The sequence below is a fragment of the Zootoca vivipara genome, chromosome 11, assembly GCF_963506605.1.
Source record: "Zootoca vivipara chromosome 11, rZooViv1.1, whole genome shotgun sequence".
In the NCBI taxonomy this organism is placed as follows: Eukaryota; Metazoa; Chordata; class Lepidosauria; order Squamata; family Lacertidae; genus Zootoca; species Zootoca vivipara.
The window spans coordinates 50,994,362-51,014,939 of NC_083286.1; the positions used below are offsets into that span (position 1 = coordinate 50,994,362).

The window sequence follows — 20,578 nt, forward strand, 5'->3', positions numbered from 1 at the left end:
TGTGAATAAGTATTTCCTTTTGTCTGTCCTGAATCTTCAATATTCCTCTTCTAATTTAGCACTGCTTCGTTGGTATAGATTACCATAGCTGCCAAGTTTTCCCTTTTCTCGCGAGGAAGCCTATTCAGCATAAGGGAAAATCCCTTTAAAAAAGGGATAACTTGGCAGCTATGGATTACTCAGCTTAGTATTAGTTATACCCCACCCATTTTTTCAGTTATACCTCACCCCTTTCTCAGTGATCCTGGGTGTGGTGTGCCCTTTGCATGTAAAAAGGTCACATGAATTTGACAACCATGTAGTTGGATCCCCCCCTTTTTTTTACTAGTGTGACAATAGAGCCCAATGACAGGGAAGCAATTTTAAAGCTGCAGTCCACCAAATGGGGTGGCGCGTGTCTAAAGGTCCCCCACTCATGTTGTAAAAGATGCTTTCTCTTGATATTTGCTGTGTAAGCTCTTTTGCTTGGATTCCTACAACACGGTCATTTTTGCTGCACAACTACACTTTTGCCTCCATGATTAAAATCCGCCAATAGTCCAGGGGTCAGCATCAAACTTTTTCAGCAGGGGGCTGGTCCACTGTCCCTCAGACCTTGGGGGACGACGACGACTATATTTTGAAAGAAAGAAAAAAGAACGAATTCCTATGCCCCACAAAAAACCCAGAGATGCATTTAAAATAAAAGGGCACATTCTACTCATGTAAAAAGACGCTGATTCCCGGACTGTCCATGGGCCAGATTTATAAGGCAATTGGGCCGGATCCGGCCCCCTGGCCTTAGTTTGCCTATCCTTGGGCCCAATACCAATGGGGACCAACTGTGTGCATGCTTTTGAATGACTGTGGTGATGCTGGTCTGATCTCCTGTCCTTCCATTGACACATGGTGTGCTTGGGTTCAATGGAGTGTGTCTTCTAAAACCCTTGGGGCTTGCATTAACAGTTTTGCACACTTGAGACATCAGCCCTGTGTGCGGTCTTCTTAGCAATAAGTCTCATTGAACATAGTCGGACTTTCCTTTGTCTAAACTTTCTTCGGATCGTACTGAGTGTCTCTCTCATATTTCCTGCATTTGGATTTCCACAGACTTCCGCTGAGCACATTTTAGAAATGCCAGTGCTGAGTTACAGAGCCCAGAAACAATTGCTAGTAGCTTAAACATCTCTATAAAAGTTGCCAATAGGGGGGAGTTGCAGGGGGATTCCCCCTCCCGCTTCTAACCTCCCCCTCCCCAAACTCTTGGATGAGGATTCTGATCCTTATAAAAGTGATGGGTCAACAAGCAACTACATTTATTGTAGAAAAATGTAGCCTGTTCTCATTTGCCAGGGATTCACAGCTGTCTGGAGTCAGAACAGAACTTTTGGTAAATGTTTCTCCTCAGGAGCTGGAACACAACCCTCCCCTCAGCCCACGCAAGAAAAGATTTGTGGTTCCTTTTCGATTCTCCTCTCCTTCTTTCTCTCCCCACCCCACCCCACTTCACAAACTGTGATTGATGGAAACACTTGCTAGGAGCGTTTTCTTGACATTCTTATTTTTAAAAAAGCTGAAACATGAAATGTTATGATAGTGTTATGTCTATTTTTGAATGTAAGGGCTGTTAATGTGGAGCTGAATATCAATGTGAGTTTAAATGGTGAGATTAAAAGGCTGCAAAAAATCGCTAATTTATTATTATTTTCCTTGTTTTTTTTGGCCTTTTGTGCACAATTACAGGAATATGCTTCTTAAACTCGTGAGTTAGGATGACATTATTTGCATGTTGCTAGGGTTTTTTAAGAATTCAACATTTCTTTTCTTTAAAAAAGCTCTTGTTCTCTGTTCCATTTGTAATTTAGCAAGAAAGACGATTCAAACGAGTTTAGCTTTTCTAGCCTTCACTTTGGCTGTCTAAAAGCTCACCTTATAGATGGCAAGGAAGTGCCACTATTAATTTATTCTTGTGAAGTTGATACTGGTGCTCAGTTTATGAGAAGCAGTATTTTTATAACCACTTGTACTGATTTCATAATGATTTCTTCAATAAATAAATAAACAACCCATTACAAAAGAATTACACATGATGATGAAATTATTTTTGAAGGTGGAAGACTAGGAAAGTTATAGTGCAGTCCTCCACATGCCTACACAGAAGCAAGTCCTACTGAATTCAGTTGGGCTTACTCCCAGGTAAGTGGAATTAGGATCACAGATTTAATTATGTTTTGCTACATATTAAATATATTTTACATAGAATCATAGAATTGGAAGAGACCACAAGGGCCATCCAGTCCAACCCCCTGCCAAGCAGGAAACACCATCAAAGCATTCTTGACATATGCCTGTCAAGCCTCTGCTTAAAGACCACCAAAGAAGGAGACTCCACCACACTCCTTGGTAGCAAATTCCACTGCCGAACAGCTCTTACTGTCAGGAAGTTCTTCCTAATGTTTAGGTGGAATCTTCTTTCTTGTAGTTTGAATCCATTGCTCCGTGTCTGCTTCTCTGGGGCAGCAGAAAACAACCTTTCACCCTCCTCTATATGACATCCTTTTATATATTTGAACATGGCTATCATATCCCTCCTTAACCTTCTCTTCTCCAGGCTAAACATACCCAGCTCCCTAAGCCATTCCTCATAAGGCATTGTTTCCAGGCCTTTGACCATTTTGGTTGCCCTCTTCTGGACACGTTCCAGCTTGTCAGTATCCTTCTTGAACTGTGGTGCCCAGAACTGGACACAGTACTCCAGGTGAGGTCTGACCAGAGCAGAATGGTTTTATATAGAACATGTTTCCAAACCACAGAACGGTTATAAAATTAATAGGGTAGCTTGGTTGATGGAAGCATCCCTTGCGTGTTGGCTCTTCTGAGGTTGCCTTTTTGGTATGTACCATTAGCAGGAAAAATGGTTTACAGACCAATCTATATATGTATACTCAAATGTTAATGAATTCAGTGAGGCTTATAGGAAAGTACATGCAGGTCCTGCATGCAGAACACAATGTGGTCCTTGGAAATCATTCATTAGGTGAGCGTTCGCATAATCAGTCCATGATTTCCATTGATTCCTACGGGAACATTTTGGAGATTTGTCCAATCTCTCCCACCCCTCCACGGTTTCTTCCTGAAAAGACTGCAGCCAATCAGAAAAAGAGAGACAAACAAAAAATTGATTTGTCTGATTTCTCCTGCTCTCCGATTTGTCCAATCTGGCTTCTGTCTAAAAATGGCTACAGCCAACCAGCAAAGCACAAGCAAGGAAGGAAATGGGTGAACTCTGAATCTGCAGAGCAGTGTTTTCTCAACCAGTGTGCCTCCAGATGTTTTGGGACTACAACTCCCATCATTCCTGACCACTGGTCTTGCTAGCTAGGGATGATTGGAGTTGTAGTCCCAAAACATCTGGAGGCACACTGGTTGAGAAACACTGCTGCAGAGTATAGCAAGGCTTGACCATAATTCTTTACATTTAGATAGCTTGGAAAGGGTGCTGAGAGTTGTCCTCGCAGAGGTACAATTACGGTACCAAAATTTCAGTAGGAAGAGGGATTGATTGTTAAACCATTTTGATACTGCTTTAAGCATCTAGTGCAGATAAGGCCTTATGCTGCTTCCATTGCTTCTGCAATAAACTGAAATTCAACTCTTCTGGCTTCAGAGTGGTAAATTATGTATGTGGGCCAGGGTCCAAAGAACTCCAAAACTAGTCCTGCCTCCAAGGGGGCTTTGCATTCACACTTCTCAAATAGCAGCTGCATGGAAACTGAGTGGAGTTTCAAAAGCAGTTTCTGATAATAGAATTCAGTCTCTTGGAGAGTGAGAGAGAAAAAGAAAGAAAGAAAGAAAGAAAGAAAGAAAGAAAGAAAGAAAGAAAGAAAGAAAGAAAGTGTTCAAAATCCTCGGGTGTGTGCTGTGTCTCGGGTACACCTAAAGTAACTCTTTGACTCCCAGCTGTGATGTCTGTGAATGAATGAAAAAAATGTGAAATTCAGTACATTTCAGAGTTGTCCATTGAGCGTTAGGATTTGTTCATGAAAGGTGAATGTTTGTGGCCATCAGCAGCCTTATCCTAGCTCTATTGAGATGAATAGCCAAGCCAACTATAATTGCGATCCAAAGTTCTGAGAAATTGAACAGTTTGCTTAGAGAAACCTTTGCATGCTTACTCAGAAGAAAATCCTATATTCTACAGGACCTACTTTTAGGGAAGCGTGCATAGGATTGTAGCCTTCCATATTTGTACATGCATAATCTAGAATTCCGATCTGTTAATTCTCCTGAAATGTTGTGGCAGCATACATATCTGATTTGCCACACATGGAAAGTATTTTTGGAATAACTGACTCACACTCATGTATATTTTGGTGATTGTGCTATTCTAAGGGAATACATTTTTTTCCTGGTTTATTATAGTTTCTCAGTGTGAAAAACAAAATAGTTTGTTCTTAGGGTGCAAGTTGATATTATTTAGGGTTGTATAGGCAAACCTGAGCAGAATATTAATTAGTTTTTTTAAATGGCCGCTACTGATACTACTAATGAAATAACTGTTAGACCTTCTGCTTGTAAGACTGCCTGCCGCTGTGTAGACCTATAAGATCACTTAGATCATCTGGGGAAATTCTACTTGTGGCACTGCATCCTACATAATGCCATAGGGTGGTGACTTGATAATGGGCATTTTTTGCTGTTGACCCTGTGCTGTGGAATGTGCTCCCCCCTGCCAAACATGACGCTGCAACCATCAGTTGCTTCTGACACCTTGTGAAGGCTGCTTTCTCCTGACCCATAAGATGGGATCCTCTTTACTTTGGAATTTCTGTTTTGTTTTTTCTTTTAAAAATTTGCTTTTATATGCTCATATGTATATTTTACTGATTTTAGGTTGTGTTTCTTGTTTTAATGCTATATTTGCTTGTTTTTTAGAGGGTACATTGCCTGGAGGTTTTGTTAAAATATTAAGTAGTATATAAAGGCTTTTAAATGAAAATGAATCAGGGGTAGGGAAAAACTTGGTGCTTGGACCAGGTTGCTTTCTCTTTGGATTTATTCACGGAAGGTGTGTGTGGATGCTATAATAATTGACAACTTACGGTAGCAAGTAAGGACTGGACAAGTGTTTTTTGATACCTTTAGACCTATGGTTGCCAACCAGTTTTTAACACTGAGCGTACTTTCACCTAAGCTGAAGGGTCAACAGCGTTGGCTCTACCCACTGACTCGGTCTCATGAACCAAGTTCAGTCCTCTCTCTCCTCCATTGTGAACATCAAGCAGAGGCCTTCCTTTAGGTACCACATCATCTGTTCAATCTTGTTTCCCTGTATCTCAGTGGGCACGTGGCAGTGAGCAGGTTAGGGAACGTAATAAGGAAGGAGCCTGCTGAATTTGCTGTACCCATTGCAGGAGAGGTGATTAAAGAACCTCTTGGTGACGTCTTGGCTCGTGAGAGAAGTGCATTATAATTATTTGGATAAGTTTGCCATTGGGAATAGGTTTGTTGGGATCAGAGAACATGTTGCGGGCTAGGCTCGGTGCTTGAGTCTCCTGCAGTCTATTTCTTTTTAGACCAGAAATGGGAAGCATATGACCAGGAAAGGTACCTAGAATGCACTGCCATTATTTGCATATGTATAGAAATGCGGGTATCGATATCTTTCTACAGAAATACCACTGGATATCGAGCGGGAGAGGCGGGGGTTGATCAAATCGAATATGAAGCTGCTGTAGCAGCATGCCCTCCCCAAATATTATTGTGATGGAATTTTGCTCGCTGTGAATTGTAGAGGTGTCTCGGGCAGCTGGGTAAGGTGTGAGCCTAAAGACTTTTTAAAAAGGGCTTCTGCTGTGAGTGGCACATGGAGAGGGGCGGCTGTAGCTTTGCTTCTTTCTGTGCGGAATCTCAAGAGATTTTGGAAGCAAATTTTTTTGTGCTGGGGCAGCTGGTAATCACTTGTTCTGGCTCCCCTGCTTAATGTCACCCATTCTTCCTGCTGGGGTGGAGGAGAGGGGCGGGCCAGGGAGGGGTTTCAGTGGCCATCAATGACGCTCCTTTCTGGCCCGCCCCCTCGCCTCCACCACAGCAGAAAGAAGCAAAGTGCACTACGAGCAGCCAGCCACTTAGCGAGGCTTTTTCCTGGGTGGCGGCTGGCTGCTCACTCGCTCATTCGCGGGGGGGGGAGGCACTGAGTGTCACCCCCCAGAGCGGAACCCGGGGCGGACCGCCCCCATCGCCCCTCCCTCACTACGCCCCTGCGTATGACCCTCCACTTGGCATTGGACTCCCAATTCCTATCAGAGTGTTGGAGACTGGAGGACCACAGATTCTGTAGCCTTGTTTGTTTCAAGATGACCTTTTCACACAAAGTTGGCTAATGCTATTCTAGGGCCTGAGACTTTGGGTACTTGCTTACTGTAGCTGGTTTCCAGCCACCTGCCCTCAAATAGGATAGGCACATTGCCATTTTGGAAAGCGGTAACTTTTGCGAGAAACGAGCAACATAGAGTTCATGCATTAAAGCCACACAGCCTCCTGTTTTTTGCATCGTCACCCACCTTGCCTTATATTACTGATAGTTGCAAACCCTTTGCAGAAAGAGCAAAGTCTTAATTAATGTGCAGTGCCTGGTATGTTGGGTTAACTGATCCTTGTGGGTGCTTTTGTACACTGCAGCAATATAGCCATTAATATAAAAAGGACTCCTGTTGATTTATAATAAAGTTTTCCCCTTAATCTTGTGGCAAGCGCATTAATTAGTATTTACTAAATGCTTCGGGAAGTGCACTTAAAAGAAAGATAATACATCATATGTTAGTTAGCGTTAATATATAGCTTCCTGTTAGCAGGTATGCCTGCCCTTTGCTATGAAGAATGTTGGCATGCCAGCTGCAATCCAAAAAGGAGTGTGTGTGTTGTAAAATATGTATAAGTGCTGCAAGAGCTTTGCTTGGCTCTGGTGCTTCAGTGAATTCACACTGATAGCAAGGCAGTCTCTTTTATAAAAATAAAATCCAAGGTTCTGGCTACGCATGTCGTTCTGCCCATAGCGCAGTGGCTAAGATACTGATCTATGAATCAGGAAGTCCCTGGTCCAAATCTTACCCATGCTGTAAATTTACAAGGTTCAGGTAGCCTTAGACAGTCCACTACTTTCTCAGCCTCAGCCCACCCTTCTGCAATATGGGGATAATAACATTAACCTTGGACATTTGCTTCAACAGAATGAGAGACATTGGGTGGGTGGGTGGTGGTGAGAGAGAACGGCATGATTTTCTTTTCTTTTACTTTAGTGGACTAATCAGTTGTTGAGGGATTTTCATGTCCTTTTGCATCATATCAACCATTATTGGCCAAGGGAGCCGGTGTATAGCTTCCAGGTCATGTGGCCAGCATGACAAAGCCGCTTCTGGCAAACCAGAGCAGCACATGGAAATGCCATTTACCTTCCCGCTATAGCAGTTCCTATTTATCTACTTGCATTTTTATGTGCTTTCAAACTGCTAGGTTGGCAGGAGCTGGGACCAAGCAACGGGAGCTCACCCCGTCACAAGGATTCGAACCGCTGACCTTCTGATCAGCAAGCCCTAGGCTTAGTGGTTTAGCCCACAGCGCCACAAATGTCACCCAAAGGAACCAGGTCATAGCTGCCAAGTTATCCCGTTTTTTAAGGGATTTTCCCTTATGCTCAATAGGCTTCCTCATGAGAAAAGGGAAAACTTGGCAGCTATGAACCAGGTGGGAGTGCATTCAAACATATGAATGGGACGTTGGTGTCGTCGTCGTCCCCCCCCCCAACAACACGTACCAGGAGAAGTGAGCGAACCAGGAGCAATTCATTCATGCATGGTAAACTTTGGTTTATGGCTTACTATGATGCATGGATGAAGTCAGTTCCAGCTAATTTCATTTCATTTGTATGGAAAACAACAGTGGTACATATATAGGGTTGGTCACCATATAAGAAAATGGGGAACTTAAAGGATGTCACCCTTTTAAAAATCGCATCTGAAACAGGAAACCCTGACAGTGGAAGACAATCTGTGGAAGAATGAAATAAAGGCACTTCCGCAATGCAGTGCAAATGAAAGTAAAACAAATGTTGCTTTAAGTACAGAAAAATGAAAAGCAAGAGAATTCCCCACTCCAATGCATACCCTTCAAGTTTTTCTGGGGACAGTAGTTCAAAGCACCAGCAAAGGTGGTTTCTCACTTTATTTGTGAACTAAATTAATTCTACCATCACTAGAGCTGACCTTGGAGTATATCATGGGGAATGCTGGCAAGATGATAACCAAATGACCTAAGTAATCCTTCCAGCTGCTAATTATTTTGCTTAACTTCAGTGCAAAAATATATATGTATTTTTTTTAGCTTCACTTGCTGTTTTTCTAGTTTGCTCTCGTTTTTCACTGTATCCAGATGTAAAATATGATTTGAACAAAAATGCCCGAGGATGTGCTATCAGCACCAGGTGTTTTTAGGACATGATGGTGCTTTGTTTTATACGTATTTCTAACATTCTCTTCCAGTTTCAGCGCTCACACTTGTAGAGTGCTTTTCACCGATAATTTGTTTTAACTCCCTACCTACTAATTGGACCAAGATATAACTTTGTGACTTTATCTCTTTCCTATCCCCCATTTTATTTCTGTTTCAATTAGTGTGTATGCCTTTAGCAAGAGGCTGAGATTGTTTTTGCTATCTGTTACAAGATTTGCCTTCAAGAGAAATACATTTTATGGCCTCTCTTGTCAGATGCTCAAGTAGCATCCTCCCCTTTACAATCAATGGAAAGAAAGAAGAAGAAGAAGCTAATTTGCCCTCCTAGGTCGGGCCTTGCTGTGATATGCCGTTTCCCCTGCTACTAGAGCCGTGGAGGAAATTTACCTGTGCTGACATTTTGATCTTCAGAAAATATGCTTAAGTTTCCATTCGGATGTCGTATTTTTAAATGGGAAAAGAATAAGCATGGAAATTTAAGTAATCAGAGATGCCAAAAGCGTTAGTTAAGGCCACCATAATGCAAAACATTTTGACAGAAGTGCTCACAGCATTGCAATGCCTTAAAAAGCTTGATCCTTTTAATTCCACTCAGAAATCTCTCCCCCACCCCTCCCCGCCTCCGGAGCTGCATTCCTATGTCCCAGCAGCACAAGCATCTATTTTCATAAAGGCGAATCCCAAAGCTGTAAATTGTGCTATTGGTCCAATGAAGTATCAGGATTGTAAGGAGAAGTCACTGGCCTATAAGTGGGTCTAGTACATTAGTCACCATCGTCTTGTTGTGTATGCATATTTAAAAATAACGTTTTCAGCCCGGGCCATCTCCATATTTATAGGTAGGTGAGACAATTTTAGATTATAGCATAAGGAAAGAAATGCAGTGTTCCTTGTCTTCAAAGGACCAAAGGACTCATGCTGCCCCAAGCACATTGTATGTCCACTTATGCACTAGTAAACCACTGTGGAAGGATGTGTGGATCCAGAATTGGCCTCCACAGTCACTTACGGACTCATTGTTAAAACCACGTTTATGGAAGACAATCTTACTCGGCTACAAGTGATCGCCGAAGAAGAAGAAGAAGAAGACCAACCCAAAACTTCATAGGAGTTTGGTCTATCAGTGGTTATTACCGGTAGCAGCAATGGCACTATGTTCATAAGCAATGTTGCCTTCATGCCATGCTTATGGGCTTCCTGAGGTCAGTTTGGTAACCCATATTCTCATCTATAGGGCACTTGTTCCGATATGATACCAGGACATACGTGGAGATCCTTCAAAATTGAAATCAGCAGGAAAGCTAGGATTATGTAGGAATGCTATGTATGGACCGGAGCTTTCTGGTGATATTTCTTCATTCTCTTAAACTTAGGAATGCTGTACAATTGCATTTAAATTATTATTAGTAGTATTATTTTCCAAGTGGCTGAAAGGGAATAAAATACACATACAAATGTGTTATGGGTGGGCAGCTTAAATTGTACTATGTTACAAAATACTACAAAGTATAATAATAAATACATAGACCACATTTCACTTATTTGCCAAAGCATTTCATAGAATCATGGAATTGTAGAGTGGGAAGGCAGCCTAAAGGTCATCTAGTCCAACCCCCTGTAATGTAGGAATCTCAACTAGATCATACATGGCAGATGGTTATCCAACCTCAGCTAAAAAATCTCCCAAGGAAGGAGAGAGTCCACCATCTCTTGCGTATTAATAAAAGCTTGTTACTAAAAATTAAACACTGTTTTGCAGAATTCTCCTTGGAGCTTAGATTTTAAATCTTCATTCTAAATTTAAAACTTTCTGTTGGGTGTCAATTCTATCCCCAACTCCTGTGAAGTCTCTTAAAATAGCAAGGCTTTCAAGGCTGGGGCCAGCTTTTGGTAGATGGTCAAAGATTGTCTTTCATGTTTTCTAGTCAGCAAGTTACTACTTTTCTAACATGAGTTATGCACAGATATTTAAGCATCCCCAATTAAAATAGTTTCCAGACCTTGTTTGCCAAAACCTGTTAACCCAACTGATAATTGGCTCTTGTCTGATGTTAATCACATTTAATTTCACCTGTTCTATCTAGATCCTTTCCCCCCTTCAATGTTTGTCCTGTTCCAGAACTATATATGTAATTTGGCATATATATTTGTAGTGGCTTTGGAAGGTCATGCTTAGTGATGTGGAGTTCTGGAATTTTTTCTGATGCAAATCAGAGTAATTTACATATGGTAGTTTGCATTGGAAAACTCTAAGTTTGCATCAGAAAATCACTGGCAGACATATTTCATTTCTTGCTCACCTCTTCTATATATGGCTTGGGAAAGTCATAATGAACACTTCACTGAAAATGTTAGCCATGTAATAACACAGCCTTTGTTGTTGTTTAGTTGTTTAGTTGTGTCCGACTCTTTGTGACCCCATGGACCAGAGCACGCCAGGCACTCCTGTCTTCCACTGCCTCCCGCAGTTTGGTCAGACTCATGTTGTAGCTTCGAGAACACTGTCCAACCTCTGTGGTCCCCTTCTCCTTGTGCCCTCAATCCTTCCCAGCATCAGGGTCTTTTCCAGGGAGTCCTCTCTTCTCATGAGGTAGCCAAAGTATTGGAGCCTCAGCTTCAGGATCTGTCCTTCCAGTGAGCACTCAGGGCTGATTTCCTTCAGAATGGATAGGTATGATCTTCTCACAGTCCATGGGACTCTCAAGAGTCTCCTCCAGCACCATAATTCAAAAGCATCAATAACACTACCTAGATGAGTACAAAACAGGTATCTAATTTAAAGTTAGGTAGCCTTATTTTAATAATCTTGGCTATATGACTGACAATGTTTATACCTGCACAAGTTAGTCACTATTTTATCCCATCAGCTGTCTTACCTTTTCATCCCTAGACCAGCTTTCCTATCCCCACTCAGCTATGAAGCTCAGTGAGGGACCTTGGGCCAGTCAATGCCTCTCAGCATAACCTACCTAGAGATGTAAAATTTCCGGAAATCTTGAAGCTCGGAAAAAACCCCGTTTTTCCCCCAGAAAAAAACCAAAATTTTCAGAAAAATTGAAAAAAATGCTACATTAGCACTTCTTTTTTCTTTTCCAGATTGAAAGTCATTCTGTTACTTTAGAAACATAAAATATAACTATGGATAATTTTAATGGGCATAAAATTATCACAACTAGCATGTTAAAAATATAGTGTATCCAAACAGGAACTGAAATTTAACTTGTCATTCATCACTGTTTGCTATGCAACATGCTTACTCCACCTCCCGTGTTTTGCCCATGAGACCTTATGCATTTCCTCACACTGATGTGTGTGGTCTGTTAACCACTTTAGCTACTACTATATGCTTAAATTAGTTTATTTCACTTTTTAAAGACTGTTTTACAGCATTTAATGTTTAATATATTTTTATTTCTTTTTTTCTTTCATAACACTTCTCTGATTGCCACAACAACACATATACTTTAAGGCCCTTTTGGTTGCTCTATATTTTCTTCCAGTGCTTTGAGGCCTAGTGAAGAAGAACAGAACCAATGCATAGCACACGTATGCAAAAACAAAACTGAAACCTTTTTCTTTTCTGGTGACAACAGCACCTCCTAAAGGAAGAAATGTCTCTTGTTCTTGCATTGGAGAGTTCAGTTTGTAACCTAGGACTTGCTTGTCCTCACAGAAATTAGAATAATCTGATACCATACATATTTTTAAAAAATGATTTTTAAAATATTTGAACCCCTTATCTTAAAATATTTTATTCATCATGTTAAAATAAAACATTGCATAATCTATTTTTTATTTTTCCAATTTTTCGGAAAAACAAAACAAAAAAGGCTTCAGGAAAAAACGGGGGGGGGGGGCCGGCGGACGGACGGGTTTTTTCCCGAATTTTTCTGGTCTTTTTCCGGGCCTTCACATCTCTAAACCTACATCACAGTGGGGTTGGGATTAAAGGAGGAAGGGTTGAACCATGTATGCCACCTTGAGCTTGGAGAAAAAGGTGGGCAGTAAATGCAATAAATAAATATTTGAGGATTTATTTAAATAGTTTATATATTGTCCTTCACTAATTATTCTTCCATCATGGAACTCAAGATGGCATACATATGATTCCCAGGTGGTCATCCATCCAGGTATTGACCAGACCTGCTTAGTTTTATCAATATGGTAGCCTCACATGCCTTCAGGCCATGCCTTGACTAACATATCTCCATTGTCATTTGTACCTTCATAGAAGATCAGTTGGATAAAGCCTAAAAATTACTAGGCAAAATTGCCACCACCACCAAAACTGTAAGAATAAACTGACTGAGCAAGATTTCAAGAAAGCCAGAAGGATCACATCGTTATATGGAATAAGTCTGCAATACAGTACCTACAACAGAAATAAATGCAATTTCATTCATCTGAACCACCCTTATGTCATTTTATGTCTTCCAAGATTGTTCTGAAGCTGGGAATCCTGCAATTAGTAGTCCCATTCAAAGGGGAAGTGTTGAGGTTTGCTCTCTCCCCCCCTAAAAACAACAACAACAACAACAACAACCCAACTGATATAAAATGTCGTACCGAACATTTTACCATGCCACCTTTCTAACCTTGATATAAGTAGTTTAGCTTTGGTTTTCCAAATGTCTCTTTTGTACACTGAGTTGTTATTGCCAAGTTAGAGAAACTTTTGACATTTTTAGTAGGGATGAACAAATGCGATCAAACAAAGCAGTTATACCAAAATTGGGCTGCTCGGTTTTAACCAAATGTGTTTTTGCTAGTTGGGAAATGTTCCGACAACATTTCCCTGCCTTCCCCCCTCCCCAAGTATTTATCACTTGAGCACACGCCTCTGCACTTCCTGGCTCTGGTCAGGACCAGAAGTGAAAGTGCTGAAATGCCAGGAGACAGTCTGTTCGTGTGAGATTTCCCACTCGCTTTTCCAGACCCAAGATTGCCATCTGAATGGTTTGGATAAACATTTGAACTTCTCAGTGATTATTTGAACCAAAGCTCTTGGCTGGGGTTGGCAACTTGTTCAACACCATGGGCCGCATTGGAAACCTAAACATATAATAATAAGCTTTCAGTAAGTGGCATCTATTCCGCCTAGGCTTTTTGCGCTTGATAATGACATTTTCATGAACGTTCTTGTTGCGGTGGTATTGATTATGGACAAGTCTTCCACCTGGGTCCACTAAGTCAGTTTTCTAACTAATCAGTAGCTTCAGTTTAACAAACCTTTAGCAAGGGACTAAAATAAGGAGAGGGAGAGAGAGCAAGAATATGATTTTCATACTCAGAATGCAGAAAACTCCAGTATGTGAAAATGGAGATGCTGTTTTGGAAAATCTAACCAACTCAGCAGTTCCCCTAGAACAGAGCGAGAAAAAAAGAGTTTCATTTAAGTTTCCCCTACCCCATGAGCTTACAGGGGTTCTTTCCCCTTCTCTTTGATTTAATGTTATGACCTCAATTTGCAAAATGATAACAAACTGTCCTCCTCTCAGCTACGTAGTCAGTTTTTTTGGTCAAGGTTTGGCCATCATAAGCATTTATAGTTCTGCTTCTCCGCAGATCTGCTGCAATAAGCAGCTGCTTGGCTTGCCTAAAGCTAGATAAGTCTCTTTTTGAATCTTTTGTTTTCCCCAAGAAAGCATAGTCTTATTTTTAGGTAGTTAACAACCCAGTGCCACAAGGTCACAAAGCCCATTACTCCATGTTGATGGCTGTTTTCTGTGGGAGCTACGCATGTTTTTCACACAAAGGTTAGCATAGCATCCCTTCCTTTGTGTTGCTTCTGATTTTTTGTTAAAAAATATGTGCAGAGAGTCATACGTATGTATGTAAAAGGTATTCAGGTCTTTATAGTGCAATCCACTATAATTTATTGCCGTTAGCGAAGCCCCTTTGATTTCAGCAGGATTGCATTGTTTAAGTCAATGTCAGCATTGTGGTTGTAGGCTGTGTATCTCATCCATAACTTACATGTATGCAGGCTAAAACTCCATTCCTTATCATTCAACATATGCTGAAAACATCACATTGCTATGTATGAAACTACCTTGCAGGGAGTGAGAAGATTCTGTGCTCTGCTGAGGGCTCAAACTTCTTTTTGCACCCAGTACAGTCATACCTCGGTTTAAGTACGCTTCCGTTTGAGTACTTTCAGTTTAAGTACTCCGTGGACCTGTCTGGAACAGATTAATCCACTTTCCATTACTTTCAATGGGAAAGTTCGCTTCAGGTTAAGTACGCTTCAGGTTAAGTACGGACTTCTAGAACCAATTACACTTATACTTCGGGTTAAGTACGCTTCAGGTTGAGTACTCCGCGGACCCGTCTGGAACGGATTAATCCACTTTCCATTACTTTCAATGGGAAAGATCGCTTCAGGTTAAGTACGCTTCAGTTTAAGTACTCCACAGACCGTCTGGAACGGATGAATCCACTTTCCATTACTTTCAATGGGAATATTCGCTTCAGGTTAAGTACGCTTAAGTACAGACTTCCGGAACCAATTGTGTACTTAAACCGAGGTACCACTGTACAAGCAAATAACACGTGTCCCTCCTTCCCACACAATACCACGATCCCATCCTACACATCTAATATCACAACTCATGAGACAAAAGTTTTTATTTTAATGCTGAAATTACAGTTTCTTTATTTCTGAAATTACGCTACGTGCCCCCAAATAACTGCCTCTTCTTTCCCCGCCTCTATTTTTGTTTAACATAACATCCAGCCTGAAGCATCCTGCAAAGCTTGCTGACTTTTTTGTAACTTCTATGGTGCCTAAGAAAGGTTTGACCTAGTGGTACGATATGTCTGTGTATCTAGCTATCTTATCAACTCCTTGTTTATTGAGATCAAGCAGGCACCTTAATTGTACTTTTTTCTGCACCTGCTAAAACATTAGCCTACTGAGAAAGTTGACGTAAATTTAATCTGTTTTAGTATTTTAAGTTTTGTGTATTTAAAAGTGAGGTTGTAGATTTTCCTTGATTTTATTGTCTTAATCTTTTTGTAAACCACTTTGAGGGTTTTGTTTTTTGTTTTTTACAATCATGCAGTGCATAAATTTGATGAAATAAATAAATAAATTTATACATGCGCGCACACACACAACTTTATATATTGGCATCCATCTGTCTTGGGAGACAGTGTAGGAGTGTGCCTTTTGGGGTGTAGTCAAACTGTTGGAAGGTTACATCGCCTGCTGTGACTGTAGAGACCAGTACGGAAGAGACATTACTTTTCTGTCCTTTTTCATTGCAAAATGATGAGCTATTTTCAAAGTCAATTTCTCTTGCAAGGTCACATTTGATAGACAAGATACTGTAGCTGGGGGACTTAACCGTTCTTGCTCCATAGTAGAATGCCTGAAGTTTTTGATGAGTGCTAGTTTGCTGAAACTTCTTGGAGCTGCTACAAGAGTTGGTAGCAGTGTGCAAAAAATCCCTGTAGGGTTATGTGCATGTCACTTGAAAATTATCTGAAGGCCATATTCCATGGGTAGGCAAACAAAGGCCCAGGGGCCGGATGCGGCCCAATCACTTTCTAAATCCGGCCCACAGACGATCCGGGAATCAGCGGGTTTTGACATGAGTAGAATGTGTCCTTTTATTTAAAATGCATCTCTGGGTTATTTGTGGGGCATAGGAATTCGTTCATCCCCCCCAAATATACTCTGGCCCCCCACAAGGTCTGAGGGACAGTGGACCGGCCCCCTGCTGAAAAAGGTTTGCTGACCCCTGCCATATTCCCTCTTATGAACATGCTCAGGTTCTGAGATCTTTGGGGAGCCCCTTCCCTTAGTCTGGAAACCCTTACAAGGAACACTTGGTAGGAATGTAGGAGAGGGTCTTCTTGGTGGCTGCTCCCAGACTTTGGAACTCCCGCCCTAGATGATTTAGACTGGCTCCCTCCATGTTGTCCTTCCGCTTTGGGGAACTGACAACTTGATTTGAAAGGGCTGGTGCCCTCCTATTTTTATTGCAATTATCTGTATATAATTTTAATTATTTTGTAAAATGCTCTTATCTCCTTTAGTCTCTGGCAGGGAAAAATGCAGGCCACACACACACACACACACACACACACACACATAATGATGCTGGTTATGGTGATGGAGGGGCAGCTGCTTCTCTCTTTTACGGAACCAGAAATTACAGTTGTTAGCTAGAGCAGCAAGGAATGATGGAGGGTGCCTAAGTGTTGCTTTCTCTCTCTGATGTGCCTTCATTTTTTGCTGAGCAACTACTCCAAAGGCCTGGTGGGTCTCCTAGGTAAAGAAGTTCCACAGCCTGCCAATTGCTTTCTGATGCTGCCCTTGATGCTGCCTAGATTTGACTTAATTTATCATCTAGTAATGTTTATGCATTATATGGTTTATTCATATTGCGCAATGCAAATAAATAAACAGGAAGAAATAAATATAAATGTAAATAAATAGAATATATGTTGGCTCCCAGTATGTTTCCGAGCACAGTTCAAAGTGTTGGTGCTGACCTTTAAAGCCCTAAATGGCCTTGGTCCAGTATACCTGAAGGAGCGTCTCCACCCCCATCGTTCAGCCCAGACACTGAGGTCCAGTACCAAGAAGCCAAGTTGCAGGGAACCAGGCAGAGGGCCTTCTCGGTGGTGGTGCCCGCCCTGTGGAACACCCTTCCATCAGATGTCAAAGAGAAAAACAGCTACCAGATTTTTAGAAGACATCTGAAGGCAGCCCTGTTTAGGGAGGCTTTTAATGTTTAATAGATTATTTTATTTCATTTTTCTGCTGGAAGCCGCCCAGAGTGGCTGGGGAAACCCAGCCAGATGGGCGGGGTATAAATAATAAATTATTATTATTATTATTATTATTATTATTATTATTATTATTATTATTATATTAAGAGTTGACCTTTGGTACTGACCTTTGGATATAGGTGAAAAGGTAGTTGATAAGATTTATGGGACAGAGGTTCCAAACCATTTTGGCTCTGTGGACATATCTGAAAATCTAAAACTATTGCGGACACCACAAAATACCCATTTCACAGAAGGAAGACTGGCAATGCTCAGTCTCCCCTGTCCCTCCCCGAAAAGAAGCAGCAGGCAATACATCTACTTCCCACAAAATATCAAATAAAACACAGATTTTAAAAGCAGACAACACTTTTCCATAATAGGCAACACCTAAAAAAGAAACAACAGCAAACCCCTTCATTTAAAAAGGAATAATAATTATTGGGAGGAGCAGGAAGTCGCAGCACGTGTAGACTGGGGTTTCCAGGTGTAGCACTTCAGAGATTACAGAATGTTTGGTTCAGTTCTCCTCACAAGTCCAGAGTAAATTCATCTAATATAGTCATTCCATGAATGGAGAATGAGAGCTGCACTCATGGAAAGAGTCGTTCCATGAATGGACATGCCTTCTGTTCAGGGCACAGCATTTGATATCACCCAGAGAACAACACAGATTGTTTCAGATGATCAGTGGAACCCTGAGCTTGTGTTGCTCAAGCAAAGCTTTATTTTTGCGTCCGTTTGTTAGTTTTCAGTGCTGCTTATTTGAGAAGCACAGATTATGAGTACACCCCAAATTTGTGACCCCTGGGCCGGCTTCTGTTCTCAAAATTTCCATTGAAATAAGCTCTCACCTTGTTAGCAAAGTGTTGATTTTTTAGTAAAGGTGTTGGCTCTATATAGCTGTCAGTTGTATCAGGTACTCTTGTCAGTTTCAGCTGGGTTTTCACTCAGGAAAAAGTGAAACCCGATTCACAGTTATAGCACCATGGAGCACTGTGTAGCTGCATGTGAATCTGACCTTGAAATTGAGCAAGTAAGTTAGATGCTAAAATGGATGAAGTAACTCATGTAGCGCTTTTTTATATAGGCCTGCCATGTGGGCACACTGTTTGTTAAGCCAAAAGGTCAACAAGAACTCTCTTTGCTAGATCTGAAAGTAAAAATGGGAATATAGGAACAGCAAAAGAACTATTTCCATGGCCAATCTGAACTACGACATATTCAGTGTACAGTACAACAAAATCCCCCCTTGTATATTTTTGCAGAAAGATATACAAGCCACAGTTAACAGAAGGTCCTAGGTTTAACCTTCAACATCTCCAGAAATGTCTGGAAAATATTTCTGTCTGAAACCCCAGATAGCTGTGCCAGTCACTGTAGACAGTGATAAGGTAGAGTATCAAAAAGTTTGACAGTATAGACTGGCTTCTTATGTCCTCTTGATAATGCATAGAATTGTCGTTAATGTGATAAATAAATAAGAGAGCAAAGTGAGTATAATAAATTGCTAAAATACGTGCCTATGTAAATATGTTCAATCTTCCTGCCAGTCTTTTGGTTCTGATTTTCACTGTGCTGGGTTGGTAGAAGTACAATGATGGGATCGACGGAACGTTTTCAGAATTGGGCTCCTGGTGTAAATCAGCATTGCTATTCTGAATGACACCATGCTAAACAATAGAACCGATTCATCATTGGGTGACTTCACCATTTCATTAGTCATGTGTTGTAGAAACGCGGTATAAAAGATCTTAAGGTCTGAGAGAAATTTGGCAGAGGGAAAAGTTAGCAACAAGATGGATTGATTCCAATTGCCTGTATCAGAGATACTATAGGGAAAGATGAAAACTGGTTGGCAGCGTAGCAAAGAGATAATATGGAAATGAAAAGACACTTGTGGTGCTGGTTCCGTGTTTAAAAAAACAAAACAATTTCAAGCCTCAGAAGCAGCTAGAAGCCGAAATGCTAAATGAAAGCAGACTAAATTTTGACCGGTGGTTGTTATTAAATGGTCAGTCATTCTTACTGCAGCTCATAAACTATACATAAATTTGTAGACTAAGTTCACAGAACTATATTGAGGCCAATCTATGAAATACCTGTACTCTTAAAAAAAACCTCTGAAGACGTAAGTTTTCCACATTGGCATGATCTGTTTCAGTCTAAATCCTGGCATTATGAAAAACTAAAGTTTTGTGGCTGGCACCTTAAAGATAAAGAATAATTTGTCTCCTCCTCCTTCCTTGTGCTCTTGTTGTTGTTAGTAGCTTTCCTCACAAAAGTGAACCAAAGCGACTTGCAAACGAAGTATACACACAAAAAATCCAATTACGACCAACAAGAAATATGAACCTCAAAAAGAAAACACATCTATGCAAATAAAAGGCAGGTTTTAAGAAAACTTTCCCCACTTAAGGAGGCCACAGATACTTGACATCCTTCAAATTAACGGCCAAAAGCCTGGGTAGAAAGTTTTTGAATGGCTCCTAAAAGTAGATAAAATGGTGTGGTGAGAGCATTCTGCGAGTGTATGATATATTTTTATTGCATATTAAATTTATCATACACTATTAATATTAATATCAGCACATCACTAAATATTAAAGACTAAGGGTGATATGCAACTGATTCCTACTTATAGTAGAACCATTTAAATCAAATGTGTTTTCAGTGGGTCTGCTCTGAGTATGACAGTTATGGGATATCGCCCTAAGATCTGTTAAGTTTTCAAGGTGCTTTGTCTTTTTTTTTTTTTTGCTGCCGGAGACTAACACAGTTACACCCCTGGAAATGGCATTATGGAGAATAAGTTCTTCAGCCCCAAGTGCAGTAATATAAGGAGAATGGGATGGACCAGGGAGGAGGAGAAAAAAAAATCAGCATTATGTGACAGGCAAATTGCAAGAGAACAATAAGTCTGTATGTGGACTTCTGTGCATAAGGATGTGTTCTGCATGGCCAGTGGTCAGGGATGATGGGGTTTGTAGTCCAGCAACATCTGGAGGGCACCATGTCTGCTACCTCTGCACTGGGGCTTCTGAGCTGGAGTCTGCAGAGTCAGAGGAGGGCAATGCAGTCTCCTTAATCGCCAACAGGCTGCTCTTGGGGTAGTTTTTCTAGGTTAGTAGGAAGGAGCACAGGAAGTCTCTTATACTGTGTCTGACCATTGCCCTATCCAGTTCAGTACTGTCTGCATTGAGGGGCAGTGCACTCTAGGGATTCAGGCTTTCAGCTCCCCCAGGAAATTTCTGGGGTTGAAAATTCTGCATGCAAATATGATGCTCTGCCCCTGAGCTATGACCTTTCC

General features: G+C 41.0%; 1 protein-coding gene and 1 non-coding gene across 14 annotated transcripts in view; both read left to right on the forward strand.

Annotated features, from left to right (window-relative positions):
- Positions 1–20,578, forward strand: part of TCF4 (transcription factor 4) — a 364,743-nt gene that overhangs the window by 39,555 nt on the left and 304,610 nt on the right. The gene's annotated exons all lie outside the window — the stretch shown is intronic.
- LOC118077373 (U11 spliceosomal RNA) lies at positions 5,819–5,956 on the forward strand. Its single transcript, XR_004691629.1, has one exon. It is a non-coding gene; the product is annotated as a U11 spliceosomal RNA (small nuclear RNA).